This window comes from Cebus imitator, unplaced genomic scaffold (genome assembly GCF_001604975.1).
Source record: "Cebus imitator isolate Cc_AM_T3 unplaced genomic scaffold, Cebus_imitator-1.0 Scaffold189, whole genome shotgun sequence".
Classification (NCBI taxonomy): Eukaryota; Metazoa; Chordata; class Mammalia; order Primates; family Cebidae; genus Cebus; species Cebus imitator.
In genome coordinates this window covers 995,508-1,012,186 of record NW_016107504.1, presented here as the reverse complement: position 1 = coordinate 1,012,186, position 16,679 = coordinate 995,508, and the positions used below count along the sequence as shown (strand labels likewise).

The 16,679-nt window shown below is 39.8% G+C and overlaps 1 pseudogene; it reads left to right on the top strand.

The window, feature by feature from the left end:
* The first annotated feature begins 3,645 nt into the window (after window positions 1-3,645).
* Window positions 3,646-4,834, top strand: LOC108316571 (annotated as a pseudogene).
* Window positions 4,835-16,679: the final 11,845 nt, after the last annotated feature.

The following is a 16,679-nucleotide window of genomic DNA, read 5'->3' as shown; positions in this document are numbered from 1 at the left end:
AAGTTGACCTAATAGACATCTACAGAACTCTCAACCCTGAATCCACAGACTATACATTCTTCTCAGCACCACATCACACTTACTCTAAAATTGACCACATAATTAATTGGAAGTAAATCACTCCCCAGCAAATGCAAAAGAACTGAAATCATAACAAACAGTGCCTCAGGCCACAGAACAATCAAACTAGAACCCAGGATTAAGAAACTCATTCAAAACCACACAACTACATGGAAACTGAACAACTTGCTTCTGAATGACGACTGGATAAACAACAAAATGAAGGCAGAAATAAAGTTATTCTTTGAAACCAATGAGAACGAAGACACAATGTATCAGAATCTCTGGGACACATTTAAAGCAGTGTTTCAAGCGAAATTTATAGCACTAAATGTCCACATGGGAAGGGAAAAATATCAAAACTTGACACCCTATCATCAAAATTGAAAGACCTAGAGGAGCAAGACAAAAAATTCAAAAGCTAGCAGAAGACAAGAAATAACTAAGATCAGAGCAGAACTGAAGGAGATAAAGACACAAAAAACCCTTCAAAAAATCAATAAATCCAGGAGCTGGTTTTTTGAAAAGATCAACAAAATAGATAGACCGCTAGCCAGACTAATAAAAAAGAAAAGAGAGAAGAATCTAATAGATGCAATAAAAAATGATATAGGGGATATCACCACTGATTCCACAGAAATACAAACTACCATCAGAGATTACTACAAACAACTATATGCACATAAACCAGTAAATATGGAAGAAATGGATAAATTCCTGGATACTTACAGCCTCCCAAGACTAAACCAGGAAGAAGTTGAATCCCTGAATAGACCAATAATAAGGTCTGAAGTTGAGGCAGCAATTAATAGCCTACCAACCAAAAAAAAAGTCCAGGTCCAGACGGGTTCACAGCCAAATTCTGCCAGACATACAAAGAGGAGCTGTTACCATTCCTTCTGAAATTATTCCAAACAATACAAAAAGAGGGGATCCTCCCTAACTCAGTTTATGAGACCAACATGAGCCTAATACCAAAACCTGACAGAGACACAACCAAAAAAGAAACCTTCAGGCCAATATCCATGATGAATATTGATGCAAAAATCCTCAATAAAATACTGGCAAACCAAATACAACAACAGATCAAAAAGATTTTCCATCATGATCAAGTAGGCTTCATCCCTGGGGTGCAAGGTTGGGTCAACATACGCAAATCTATAAACGTAGTCCATCACATAAACAGAACCAAATACAAAAACCACATGATCATCTAAATAGATGGAGTGAAGGCCTCCAACAAAATTCAACAGCGCTTTATGCTAAAAACTCTCAATAAACTAGGTATCATGGAATATATCTCAAAATAGTAAAAGCTGTTTATGACAAACCCGCAGCCAATATCATATTGAACGGGCAAAAACTGGAAGCATTCCCTTTGAAACCTGGCACTAGACAAGGATGCCCCGTTTCACCATTCCTATTCAATATAGTATTGGAAGTTCTAGCCAGGGCAATCAGGAAAGAAAAAGAAATAAAGCATATTCAATTAGGAAAACAGGGCATCAAATTGTCTCTATTTACAGACTACATGATTGTTTATTTAGAAGACCCCATCATCTCAGCCCAAAATCTCTTTAAGCTGACAAGCAACTTCAGCAAAATCTCAGGATACAAAATCAATGTGCAGAAATAACAAGCATTCCTGTACACCAACAACAGACAAACAGAGAGCCAAATCATGAGCCAACTCCCATTCACAATTGCTACACAGAGTATAAAATACCTAGGAATACAACTAACAAAGGATGTGAAGGACCTCTTCAAGGAAAACTACAAACCACTGCTCAAGGAAATAAGAGAGGACACAAACAGATGGAAAAACATTCCATGTTCATGGTTGGGAAGAATCAATATCGTGAAAATGGCCATACTGCCCAAAGTAATTTATAGATTGAATGCTATCCCCATCAAGCTACCATTGACCTTCTTCACAGAACTGGAAAAAACCACTTTAAACTTCATATGGAACCAAAAGGGAGTCCGTATAGCCAAGACAATCCTAAGCAAAAAGAACAAAGCTGAAGGCATCACACTTCCTGACTTCAAATTATACTACAAGGCTACAGTAATAAAAACAGCATGGTACTGGTACCAAAACAGAGATATAGACCAATGGAGCAGAACAGAGGCCTCAGAAGTAATGCCACACATCTACAACCATCTGATCTTTGACAAACCTCACAAAAACAAGCAATGGGGAAAGATTCCCTGTTTAATAAATGGTGTTGGGAAAACTGCCTAGCCATGTTCAGAAAGCTGAAACTGTACCTCTTCCTTACACCTTACACTAAAATTAACTCCAGATGGATTAAAGATTTAAACATAAGACCTAATACCATAAAAACCATAGAAGAAAACTTAGGCAATACCATTCAGGACATAGGCATAGGCAAGGACTTCATGACTAAAACATTAAAAGCAACGGCAACAAAAGCCAAAATAGACAAATGGGATCTAATTAAACTTGAGTTTCTGCACAGTAAAAGAAACAATCATTAGAGTGAACCAGCAACCAAGAGAATGGGAAAAAATTTTTGCAATCTACCCACCTGACAAAGGACTAACATCCAGAATCTACAAAGAACTAAAGCAGATTTACAAGAAAAGAAAACCCATTCAAAAGTGGGAGAAGGATATGAACAGACACTTTTCAAAAGAAGACATTTATGAGGCCAATAAACATATGAAAAAATGCTCATCATCACTGGTCATTAGAGAAATGCAAATCAAAACCATGTTGAGATACCATTTCACACCAGTTAGATTGGTGATAATTAAAAAATCTGGAGACAACAGATGCTGGAGAGGATGTGGAGAAATAGGAACACTTTTACACTGTTGGTGGGAGTGTAAATTAGTTCAACCATTGTGGAAGACATTTGTGGCAATTCCTCAAGGATCTAGAAACAGAAATTCTGTTTGACCCAGCAATCCCATTACTGGGTATATACCCAAAGGATTATAAATCATTCTATTATAAAGACACATGCACATGTATATTCACTGTGGTACTGTTTACAATAGCAAAGACCTGGAACCAGCTCAAATGCCCATTGATGTTAGACTGGATAAAGAAAATGTGGCACATATACACCATGGAATACTATGCAGCCATAAAAAAGGATGAGGTCATGTCCTTTGTAGGGACATCATTCTCAGCAAACTGACATAAGAGCAGAAAACCAAACACTGCATGTTCTCACTCATAGGCAGGTGTTGAACAATGAGAACACATGGGCACAGGGAGGGAAACATCACACACTGGGGTCTGTTGGGGATAGGGGACTAGGAGAGGGACAGTGGGGGATAGGGGAGGTTGGGGAGGGATAACATTGGGAGAAATGCCTTAGGTATTGGGGGAATGGAGGCAGCAAACCATTGTGTCATGTGTGTACCTATGCAAAAATTCTGCAAGATCTGCACATGTACCCCAGAACTTAAAGTACAGTAAAAAAAAAAATCCAGGAACTTTCCAGAATGCTCAGTGAGAGTTGGAGGAGCGGTCACTACCCGAGCTCTGCACAGCTCTGTACTCCTTCCCACTCTCTTGTTCACTGGCCTCAGCCCCCTCACTGGCAGAAGATGGTGAAAGAAACCACTTACTATGATGTTTTGGGGGTCAAACCCAATGCTACTCAGGAAGAATTGAAAAAGGCTTATAGGAAACTGGCCTTAAAGTACTATCCTGATAAGAATCCAACTAAAGGAGATAAGTTTAAATGGATTTCTCAAGCTTATGAAGTTCTCTTTGATGCGAAGAAAGAATTATATGACAATGGAAGAGAACAGGCAATTAAACAGGGTAGAGCAGGTAGCAGTTTTGGCTTCCCCATGGATATCTTTGATATGCTTTTTGGAGGAGGAGGAAGGATACAGAGAGAAAGGAAAGGTAAAAATGTTGTACGTCAGCTCTCAGTAACCCTAGAAGACTTATTTAATAGTGTAACAAGAAAACTGGCTCTGCAAAAGAATGTGATTTGTGACAAATGTGAAAGTAGAGGAGGTAAGAAAGGAGGAGTAGAGTGCTGTCCCAATTGCCGAGGTACTGGAATGCAAATAAGAATTCATCAGATAGGACCTGGAATGGTTCAGCAAATTCAGTCTGTGTGCATGGAGTGCCAGGGCCATGGGGAGCGAATCAGCCCTAAAGACAGATGTAAAAGCTGCAATGGAAGGAAGATAGTTTGAGAGAAGAAGATTCTAGAAGTTCATACTGACAAAGGCATGAAAGATGGCCAGAAGACAATATTCCATGGTAAAGAAGACCAAGAGCCAGGACTGGAGCCAGGAGATAGTATATTATCTTAGATCAGAAAGACCATGCTGGTTTTACTCGATGAGGAGAAGATCTTTCATGTGTATGGACATACAGCTGGTTGAAGTATTGTGTGGCTTCCAGAAGCCAATATCTGCTCTTGACAACTGGACCATTGTCACCACCTCTCATCCAGGTCAGATTGTCAAGCATGGAGATATCAAGTGGGTACTAAATGAAGGCATGCCACTTTATCATAGACCCTATGAAAAGCATTGCCTAATCATCGAATTGAAGATAAACTTTCCTGAGAATGGCATTCTCTCTCCTTATAAACTGTCTTTGCTGGAAAAATTCTTACCTGAGAGGAAGGAAGTGGAAGAGACTGATAAGACAGATAAAGTAAAACTGGTGGACTTTGCTCCAAATCAGGAAAGATGGCGCCATTACAATAGAAAAGCATATGAGGATGATGAACATCATCCCAGAGGCGGTTTTCAGTGTCAGACCTCTTAATGGGCCAGTGAATAACATTCACTGCTGGCATTTTATGTACAGTAGTGAATGAGTGAAGGACTGTAATCACAATATGCTCACTACTTGCTCTTGTTTTTGTTTTAATATTCAACTATAGTACTGTTTTAAAAAGTTAAATGAAGAATAAACACAAGTATAAAAGCTCTGACTTTGCCCTGTATGTATGATGACTTCTGTGTGCAAGATGAAGTTTAATACCTGTAAAAACTACTTTACAAAGACATTTTCCTAGCATTTCTTGCCAAACCCTATAATTGACTTCAGCTATATAAGTGGACAAGCTTAGACTGAAATGCTAGATATATGTATTGGCTTCAGTGTATGACCCTTCATTGTTAAGCCATGAAAGTAAAACTCTGTATTTAACTGGCAATGAGGAAAAAAATGTGTAGAGAATTGTTGGCCTGTATAGTTCTTTGTATTAAGTGGGATTCATTGTAATGTCTCTGCATTTATTCTATTGCCTCAACTGTTACTTGAATATGATGTAATATAAAATTTATCCAGTGGTATCAGTGATAAAAATGATACCTTTCTGTAGGAGGGATTTACCATAATAATGCTGCTTCCTGAAGGCTTGCATTTCCAGAATTATGTTTCCTTCTGCTGTGCCATCCATCCATATATATATATATTGACCAGTCCTGGTTATTTGCCCCCCTCCTTGTATGTGGGCCACGAAAAGCCCAAGTAGTGACTTCAGAGCTGGATGACATAGAAATTAAAGAGAAAAGAACTTTACGTGGAGAAGTAATTTGCATGCATAATATAGGAAGGTGTTCTTTAGGTATGTTACAGGATTACTTTAAACCACTTGACCTACGCTCCAAAGTAACTAATGTTGGTAGTATAGCAAATTATAATGAATACATTTAATTGTATGTTTAAAAGTCTTATCATATGTTCACATACTTAAATCTGGATATCAGAATTTAAACAATTCTTAAAATGTATTGTCTCCTTAATACACTAATTACAAAGCAAAAAAAAAAAAAATCCAACAAACAAGATAATTACATGTTCAATTGACTCCCATTGGTTGGAATAAGTGATGTAGAGTGAAAGTAAAGGCCTTTTTGCACATTTTTTTGAGCTTCATGTATATGTGGATGACCAACTAAAAGACTGGTTTAATCACCCTCTTTTTCCCTTCCTGGAGTAACACAAGTGTTTAAAGTACACTGAAATACTGAACTCCTTGAGGGCAGGGATTAACACTTGGTTCAGTACTTGGAACATGGTAGGCACTCAGTAAGTACTTGTTGAATTGTTTTAAAGCTACTAAAAGCATAATCCAAGTAAAAATTGAGACGAGAGTCAAACCCAAGGAACAAGGAGAAAAAAAAATGTAAATGTGAAGGATAATAATTCTATGACTGCACCTGGGACAAAGATAAGATGCAATAGGAGGGGAAAATTTAAAAAGGAAGCAAATTAGAGGGGTTAAGGTTATCATTAGAAAAGAAAAGTAGAACTGAGCAAGGTTTGGCTGCCAGCTTTTCTGCCTGATTCCTGCCAACAGGGTGTGCAGCTTCGTTGATGAGGACCTTTTCTTGGCCTTGTACAACAATAGAGCAAGCACAGAAGAAAACTCATAGTTTCAGCATTCAGAGGTTGCAGCCAAGTAGTGGGGACGGTGGCCAACCTTGATCAATGCAGAACTGATTTACAATTTAATGCTTTTGTGTTTCAAAGTAAGATACTCAAAGAGGACAACTGGGGGGCAGACTTCAGATTCCTACTGCCAACACTGAAAATGAATAGGAGAAGCCCATGTCACTGAAAGCAAGATATATAGTACTGGGACAGGATGACCTGGGAGAGTGTGACAAAGAAGAGATAGTGAGGAAAAGAAAGGGCAAGGACCTGAAAGTGGAGGCTGGGAAAGTGATATACAGAGAAATACCAAAAGAGGGCTAGGCCTATAAAATTGAAATCGATGGATGAGGGGATGAGGACATTAAAAAAACCTTTAAGAGGCTTCAGGGAATGTAAGAACGAGGGCAAAGTAGAGATGTTATGTGGAACACCTTACATAACGAGCAGCTTGTGAAAGTTAATGCATAACATGATAGAAAGAAGGGTACGCACAGGGTCGAGGGGCCATGGTGCCCAGCACTTTGTGTCAAATATAAAGAGTAGAGTGCTGTGGCTACACAGCTAATGGGATCTTGTAAAGACAAAAGAGGATTTTATAGGCTTTTCTTTATATACAGAGAGGATACTGGGGTAATTGGGTTGACCAAGCATTGGTGTCAACAGAGTGGCATTAACATCTCAGTCCTGTCACTTAAAAGGTAACTTCTTTGGCCAAGCTCCTTTGATTTCTGAGCCTCATTTTTCTTATCTGTAAAATGGGGACAATAAAACCCAATCATAGTGTTGTCATCAGCAGAAGCAGTGCATGGACAGTGACTTGCACATAGGAGACACTCAATACTACTACCACTAGTACTATTCCTTTTTCTGTCATTATGCAATCATCCTTTTAAAAAATAAGGTAAACAGACAAAATACACTGTTGGAAATTATCCTACCTGTAATAAAAACTTCCCTTTTTTCAACGTAAGGAAAGAGGGTGGACCAATACGTAAAGGACAAACGCATGATCTTAGACATAAAGGCTCATCCAAATAGGAGAATGCTGATGTACACAGACACATCAAAGTCGGTGCAGGAACAAGCATATATTAAATATGGTGTAGGAGATGATAGATGGGGAAATAATCAGCATTACATTTTAGTGTGTTTAAAAGTGATACTGATCATTTGTGGAAAGGTGTTTTGCAACAGGAAGTAAACTGTAAATGGGAACAATATCTTAAATCTTTTATAATTAAAAACTCCACGAGATGGCCTTCCCTGGAGTTCTTTCAGAATTAGCCTCACATCTATTTGGAATAGAGACAGGGGTACACTCCTACAGGAAGAGGGAAAGAGACTGAGTCATCTTATCCTTTTCAGAGTTTCCTCCTTTTGCTTCCCTTCTCTTCCAACCCAGCTTTCACCTTTATTTAACTGTCCAAGAGCCTCAGAGCTAAGCTTGTCCACACATTGATAAAATGCTTGCCTGGTAGAGCCTGGGTGGTTTCTTTTCTTTTCTTGGCCATGTGTCTTATTTTAGTAACAAGCAACAAGCAATACAGAGAATACTCAGACTGAGGGGGAAGAGGACAAGACAGACAATCCTCACAGCTTTGGTGAGAGCGTGTTCTTGGGGGTGGGGGAAGGAGCACCGCCCACAGAGCAGTGCCTTTCACCAGAGGTTCTGAAAAGGAAAAGGAACCCCAGGAGGGGGCAGAGACTGGAATTAGCCACACAGGCAACCAAATCAGAAAGTTGTCAGTAAGAAGAGAAAAGCTTAGGGCGCCCAAAGGGGAGTTAAAGATGAAAGCGGCCTGGTATGGTGGCTCACGCCTGTAATCCCTATACTTCAGGAGGTCGAGGCAGGTGGATCACCTGAGGTCAGGAGTTCAAGACCAGCCTGGCCAACGTGGTGAAACTCTGTCTCTACTAAAAACACAAAAATTAGCCAGGCATGGTGGTGTGCGCCTGTAATCTCAGCTACTCAGGAATCTGAGGCGGGAAAATTGCTTGAACCTGGGAGAAGGACGTTACAGTGAGCCAAGATTGCACCACTGCATTCCAGCCTTGGCAAAAAGAGCAAAACATGGTCTAAAAATAAATAAGTAAAAAGATGAAAGCTTAGGTGTGCAAAGGGCTATCCACCTACTGATGCACTGCAGGGATCAGGCTGGTGACTTGGCTTGGGGTCAGGGTCAGGAGCCCAGAGATGCCCTAGCTCCATAATTTTCAGAATCCAGTGCAAATTATTATGATGTTATAAATGTAAATTATTATAAATAAACATATAATATTATTATCGTGTGATTAATAACATAATTATTACTATTGCTATTTGTTTAAAAATTATTCAGAATTTCAAAATAGCAGAGCATTAGACCAAGTGGGCCTTTCTGAGCATGGGGCCCCCAATTGCACAGGGCCTCATGCTCATGAAGCTGGCACTGCCTAGGGACATTTTTATGTGGATCACCAAATGTAGGCTCAGTTTTTTATTTAACAAATCAAGATGATAGGGCTAGAATAATTGTTGTGTTATTTTATTCTAAGTTTAGTTTTGTAAATTTTAAAACTTCTCTTATGATTTTATATTATACTTAATATGTAATGGTAATGCAATATTATTCTAACGACAAATAAAATTTTTTTTTTTGTTTTTGCAAATTTGTGTGAATGCCAAGCACCTATCCTTTAAATAGGATCTACTTCCTATTTTCTTTAGTTTCTCTGGCCCCGTGTGATTTTGACTGAGGCTCTGTAAAATGGATAAAAAAGACAAGGAAAGCTATTTCCAGTGCTCTCCTTCTCCCTGCCTCATGCTGCTCTATGTGTCCTCATTCTGGGCTCTTCTCCCAGCTCTCCTCCCTCCCAAATCTTTCCCTGAGCTCTTTAATGTTCTTTCCGCTTATTTGTCACCCCTTGTGGCAGCTATAAAACCAAATCCTTTACTTTGAGAATTGGTAATTAAAGGGAAAGAATTAAGCATTTATTCTGCCTTTTCAGTAGGAACTACATTTCAATATAATCAAATAGCCATAGTTTTACTTTTTGTTTATTTAACACTTACATAGCGCTTACCAGGCAGTGTGCTTTATTCTGATTGCTTTACTAGCATTACTTAATTTAATTATCATAACACAACATTTTATAGATAAGAAAATTGAGGCATGGAGAAGTTAAGTGACAGTCACAGAGCTAGCAAGAGGTTGGACCAGGATTTGAATCCAGACCCTCTGGCTCCAATGTCCATGCTCTTACCCACTGCACTGGGCTGCCCTGGTTGAACAAGGTAAATTCTACTTTCCTGAACAACACTGGCTCAGAAATAGAGATAGCATGATAGAATTTATAAACCATTTTTTCTCTTTTTTTTTTAGAGAAAAAAAGAAAGAAAGAGAGAAAGAAAGAAAAGAATGAAAGAGAGAAAGAAAGAGGAAGAGAAAGAGGGAGAGAGAACAGAAGTCTTGCTTTATTGCCCAGGCTAGAATGCAGGCTAAAAATGGGTATTGAAAACCTCTTTTATGCCAATAATTGTGCTTAAAAATGGAGACAGGAAGGAATAAGGGAGGAAAATAACAAATAAGCAGCAAACCAATATTTCATTTAAACCTGTGAAATGCTATGCAATTACTCAGGAGTGATTTACTTCCAATTATGTAGTCATTTTTAGAGTAGGTGTGATGTGGTACTGATAAGAATGTATGTTTTGTGGATTTGGGGTGGAGAGTTCTATAAATGTTTATTTAGTTCACTTATTCCAGGTCTGAGTTCAAGTCCTGAATATCCTTGTTAATTTTCTGTCTTGTTGATCTGTCTAATATTGACAATGTGATGTTAAAGTCTCCCACTATTATTGTGTGGGAGTCTAAGTCTCTTTGTAAGTCATTAAGAACTTGCCTTATGTATCTGGGTGCTCCTGTATTGGGTGCGTATATATTTAGAATAGTCAGTTCTTCTTGTTGCATTGATCCTTTTACCATTATGCAATGACCTTCGCTGCCTCTTTTGATCTTTGTTGCTTTAAAGTCTATTTTATCAGACACTAGGATTGCAACTACTGCTTTTTTTTTTTACTCTCCATTTGGTTTGTAAATCTTCCTCCATCCCTTTGTTTTGAGTCTTTGTGTATCCTTGCATGTGAGATGGGTCTGGATGCAGCATACCGATAGGTTTTGGCTTTTTGTCCAATTTGCCTGTCTGTGTCTTTTGATTGGGGCATTAGTCGATTTAAATTTAGGATTAATAATAATATATGTGAGTTTAATACTGCCATTTGATGCTAGCTGGCTGTTTTGCCCATTAGTTGATGTAGATTCTTCATTGATGCTGTTTACCTTTTGGTATATTTTTGGAATGGCTGATACTGGTTGTTCCTTTCTATGTGTAGTGCTTCTTTCAGAAGCTCTTGTAAAGCAGGCCTGGTGGTGATGAAATCTCTGAGTACTTGCTTGTTCACAAAATATTTTATTTTTCCTTCACTTATGAAGCTTAGTTTGGCTGGATATGAAATTCTGGGTTGAAAGTTCTTTTCTTTAAGGATGTTGAATATTGGCCCCCACTCTTCTGGCTTGTAGGGTTTCTGCTGAGAGATCTGCTGTGAGTCTGATAGGCTTCCCTTTGTGGGTAACTTGACCTTTCTCTCTGGCTGCCCTTAGCATTTTTTCCTTCATTTCAACCCTGGTGAATCTGACAATTATGTGCCTTGGGGTTGCTCTTCTTGAGGAATATCTCTGTGGTGTTCTCTGTATTACCTGGAGTTGAATATTGTCCTGCCTTGTTAGGTTGGGAAAGTTTTCCTGAATAATATCCTGAGAATATTTTTCAACTTGGATTCATTCTCTTCGTCACATTCAGGTACACCTATCAAACGTAGATTAGGTCTTTTCACATAGTCCCATATTTCTTGGAGACTTTGCTCATTCCTTTTTACCTTTTTTTCTCTAATCTTGTCCTCTCGTTTTATTTCACTGAGTTGGTCTTCGACCTCTGATATCCTTTTTTGTGCTTGATCAATTTGACTGTTAAAACTTGTGCATACTTCACGAAGTTCTCGTATTGTGTTTTTCAGCTCCATTAATTCACTCATATTCCTCTCTAAATTGTCTATTCTCATTAGCCTTTCGTCCAACCTTTTTTCAAGGTTCTTAGTTTCTTTGCATTGGGTTAGAACATGTTCTTTTAGCTCACAGAAGTTTCTTATTATCCACCTTCTGAAGCCTGATTCTGACAATTCATCACACTCATTCTCCATCAGGCCTTGTTCTCTTGCTGATGAGGAGCTGCGATCCCCTGAGGAGGAGAGGCATTCTGGTTTCAGATGTTTTCAGCCTTTTTGAGCTGCTTTCTTCCCATCTTTGTGGATTTATCCACCTGTTGTCTTTGTAATTGCTGACTTTCAGATTGTGTCTCTGAGTGGACGTCCAGCTTGTTGGTGGTGATGTTATTTCTGTTTCTTTGTTTTCCTTCAGCGGACACCCCTCCCCCACAGAGCTGGACCTTCCCGGGTTCAGCTGCATTTGCTGTGAAACTCTCAACCATCAGCATTTCCAATTGCTGTTTTTTTGTGGGGGTGGGACCAGCCAAGCCCGATCACCTGGCTCCCTGCCTTGGAGCCCCCTTTTTTTCTTTTCCTAATTGAACGGCCAATTCTCTCCCAGGTACCCCAGTCTCCAGCCGAAAAGGCACCGGGATCTATGCAATTTCCTGTGTGGTGACCACACCAGCAGCAGCGCTGAGATTCATGGTGCTTTTCTGCCCGGGAATCTCCCGGTCTGGCTCCCGGCTTCAGTCCCCCTTTCAATCGGCTGAATGGGCGACTCTGCCTTCCTGGAGCTCCAAATGCCAACTAAAAGGGCACCCAGTCCCACATACTCTGCACTGAGAACTGCCATGCCGGGGTGTCGGCAAAACAGCCGCGCTGGCCCAAAGAGTTGCGCTGGTGACCCATGGGGCTCCTCCGCTGGGAATCTCGTGGACCGTAGGCAACAAAAATTCATCCAGAAGTCTGGTGTCCACTCACTCCCTGCACCTTCACTGGGAGCTGCAACCCTGAGCTGCTGATAGTCAGCCATCTTGGATCTCTCTATAAACCATTTTTAAGCCTGTCATGAATTCATTGATTCAGACAAGAATCGTCAAGTGGAATTAAAACAATTACAAGAATAGCTGATGGGAACCTGGACATTTGTATGGTGCCAAAGTAACAGCACACAGACTATTTTCTTGTCATCAAAAAGAAAGCAGCTGTACAATGATTCTGGCTGCCATCATGCTGATCTAGTGGTCAACCATAGCATCACTAACAGTGGGGCAACCAGATACTATGTGTCTTCTGAAATTCTGTTGTATGTGATGTGATGCCATGTGTATGTATTCTAGCTGAAGATGTTTAATTTGAATGTATCAAGCCTTTTCGTCTAATGTGTAGTTTCTGGGAAATACAGGAGATTGAGAAATAAGCTAAATAACACCACAAATAGGCACTTAGACAAATACAAAAGGTGGGATATATTTTAGAACCACTGGCCTGGCCCAATTTCTTCAATGAGTCAATATAACATGAAATAGAAAAAGAATGTTCTCTAGTTCAAGAGATTGAAGGGACATAACAAGATGACTTCTTTTTTTGAAATTGAATCCTCATGTGGAAAAACCAGCTGTAAAGAACATTTCTGGGATAATTGAGGAGATTTGAATATGGTTTGAGCATTGTCAAATATTAAGGAATTAATTTTTAAATGCCCGTTCCAAAGTAAATTAGTTCCTTTCTCTCTCTCTCTCTCTCTCTCTCTTTGAAACAGGGTCTCACTTTGTTACCCAGGCTGGAGTGCAGTGGGGCAATCTTGGCTTACTGCATCCTCGACGTCCCAGTTTCAAGCAATCCTCCTGCGTCAGCCCCCCAAGTAACTGGGACTACAGGTGTGCACCAGCACACCCAGATAATTTTTGTATTATTTGTAGAGATGGGGTTTTACCATGTGGGCCAAGCTGGTCTTGAACTCTTGAGCTCAAGTGATCTGCCCACCTCAGCCTCCCAAAGTGCTGGGATTACCACCCCCAGCCACTTTCACTCTCTTTACAGATTGGTTCCTCCACTTTGCCCTGAGTGAATCTTGACTCCTTCCATGCCCATTTCTTCCTATAGCAGATACTGTTGGTGCTCTACCCATATCCCTTTGGCCCTCGTCATTTCTGTCCATGTAGCCTGACTTCCAACTGCCAGCACCTGCATCTTTTCCTGGAGGCTTTTCTCTGGCCTCCAGAGCCCTCTTTGCCTGCACACATAGGAAGCCAGACGTTACAGGGGATTAAGAAATTCCCTAGGACAGCTCCGAATCAATGACTGACAGGAGTAGGTGATCCCTTAGGTGGGATAACTCTAAGGTGCATGTTCTACACAACTTCCTGGAATTCCTCAGCATGATTAAGCTCCAGTTACACACAGTGGTAACTTGCTTTATAACACACCCCTTTATTGGCTCAGTAACCTACTCCTTTTGGGTATTTCCTGCAATCATCTCCAAACTACTTATGCTGCCTGGAATCTCGTATCTCAGATCTGCTCTGGGGAATACCAGACTAATATATTTCCCCTGGAGCCTGTTTCTGTGGGAATTGTTCTTTCTCCCATAGCCTCAGAGCAAGAGAAGTACCAGCATATTCCTAGTGCCATGTTTTTACTCCTCATGCAACGTTCTTTCCTTCTTTGATACTTACACCGTTTACCCTCTATGCGTCCTCACCATTAGCATTTATTGGCATCATGGTTACTATCCCATATCCACAGAAAATTCTGATGCTCCCCTCTACCCCCAAATCCCATCATTAGCTTGAGGGTCTCATCTGGAAGTCCCAACCTCCTCCTGCCTCTTGGCTTCAGGACCCCCTCATCTCAAGTTATGTTCAGCTCTGCTCCATTTCACCCACTGCCTTGGCCACACTGTGGACCTCATAATTGCCCTGAACTGCTTTACTTATGAAATTCTAAACTTCCATTTTCATTCTTAGAGTATAAGAATCCATCTTTCCAGCTCTCTTACTCTTTCAATGCTTGCTCATGGGCTTCACTGCATCTTCCTACAAGCCTTCACCCAAAATCAGTTCTGCAATCAGAAATCTTTTCTGTTTCTGAGGACTGCTAGAGGCAATCACCCATGCTTGCAGATTGCATGGTCTTTAGCCTCAGTTAAACTCTCAGTTTAGTCTATCCTTTTGCTTATTGTTGGGCAGCAACTTCTCCTTCTCTCCATTAATGTTCCTGCCTATCGTCTAGGTCCCTTTTCATTTGCCTCAGCCCACTCACTCCTTTTCCAATTTGGTTTCCATCTTGCCTTTGACTCTTGGTTCTATACCCTTTTACAATCTGTCTTTTGTCATCTAGTGGTTCTACTCTTCTCAAAGTCTTGGCTCAAGTATGTATGTACAACATTTCTTCTAGTGTTGATGGAAAAATACCAAACTGTAACATATTTTAAAGAGGTATATTCTGAGCCAATAAGAGTGACCACAGCTTGGGGCAAACTCAAACCCAAGAAGCCTTGAGTAAATGATCCTGAGACAGTGAGAATGTAACTTTGTTTTATACATTTTAGGGAAGCAGGAGTTACAGGCAAAGAATACATTCGTTCCATGTAAAGGAATGTATATCTTCCATGTAAAACAATACATTGAAAGTATACATTGGTTCAGCCTGAGAAGCTAGGATATCTTGAAGCAGGGGCTTACAGGTTATAGGTGGATTCAGAGATTCTTTTTAACTTTTAAGTTCGGGGTACATGTGAGGGTTTGTTAGGTAAATTTGTGTCATGGTAGGTTGTTGTGCAGATTATTTCATTACCCAGGTATTAAGCTTAGTACTCTAGTTATTTTTCCGTATTTAGAGATTTTTAAAATTTGAAATTGGTTAAAGGAATAAAGCTTTGTCAAAAATACTTGGAGTCAGTAGAAAAGAATGTTCAATTTAAGATAAGGGTCTGCTGAGCATCATGTAATGTTCTGCTAGAGTCAGGTTTTGAGGGCAAGCCAAAACATACTGGGTCAGAGTGACCTGAATGGTTGTGTGCCTCAATAATTGTCTGGCGTGACTGTAGGTCTTATTTATAATTGGTATCTTATTTCTTCAAAGAGTCCATTTTTTCAATCTTATGATCTCTATTTTAACATTAATGCTGGTCAATTGTTGTGAATAAATTGCAAAAGGAAGGGAGTATAATGAAGCATGTCTGACCTCCTTTTTTCATGGCCAAAAACTCAGTTTTCCATTTTTATTTTTATTAAAAAAATGTATTATCCTGTCCGTTGGAAAGGAACTCCATTTTAAAGGTTTGCCTGGCATCTCCTTGGCCGAGTGGGGGTCTGTTCAGTCAGTTGGGTGGTCTTAGGATTTCATTTTTAGTTTACATAACTGTACCTTCAGTACCCAAAGTTTGGTTTTGGCCTTGGACTGGCAGCCCTGCTGGGCCCATCCAGCTTCACTCATTCCCTAGTACTTTCCTCCTCCCCTCTCAATCATTAAGAGAGGATTTAGATAACTTCCATTTATTGTTTCATCATTTCAAAAAATAGTTATTGAGAATTTTTTGAGCCCAGTGACAGGCATACCACTAGGAGCTATGCTAGGTGCTAGAATACAGTGGCAAAGAAGGAAGACAAGGTCTGTGACCTTGCACATTGTGACAATATCATTGAAAAAAAAACTCATAGAAAACAGTATGAACTGCTTTAGATAAAGTAGTCAGGGAACACCTCTATAAGGAGGTAACATGTGATTCAAGTCCTGAAGGTAGAAAAGGAGCCAGACATAGGAAGAACCCGGTGAATGAGGGTTTCAAGCAAAGGGAACTATACATGAATCAGTTCGGAGCCTAGAAAGAGCATGACACACAGTGCAAGTACAGAAGGCCAGTGTGGGTGGAGCATGGTCAGTTGAGGGAAGAAGAGTAGGAGAAATGAGAAGAGTCATTCAGACCATTGGGCCAGGTCATGTAGAGATTTGCAGAGCAGACTGAAAAGTTTGAATTTTATTTTATGTGTGATGGAAAAGCATTGAATAATTTTGATTAGGAGAGTCATATACTTTGATTTCCATTTTTATTTATTTATTTATTTATCATACATAACTAATTTTTATTTTTTATTTTTCCCATTTATTTATTTTATTGCATTTTAGGTTTTGGGGTACATGTGAAGAACATGCAAAATTGTTGCATAGGTACACACGTGGCAGTGTGATTTGCTGCCT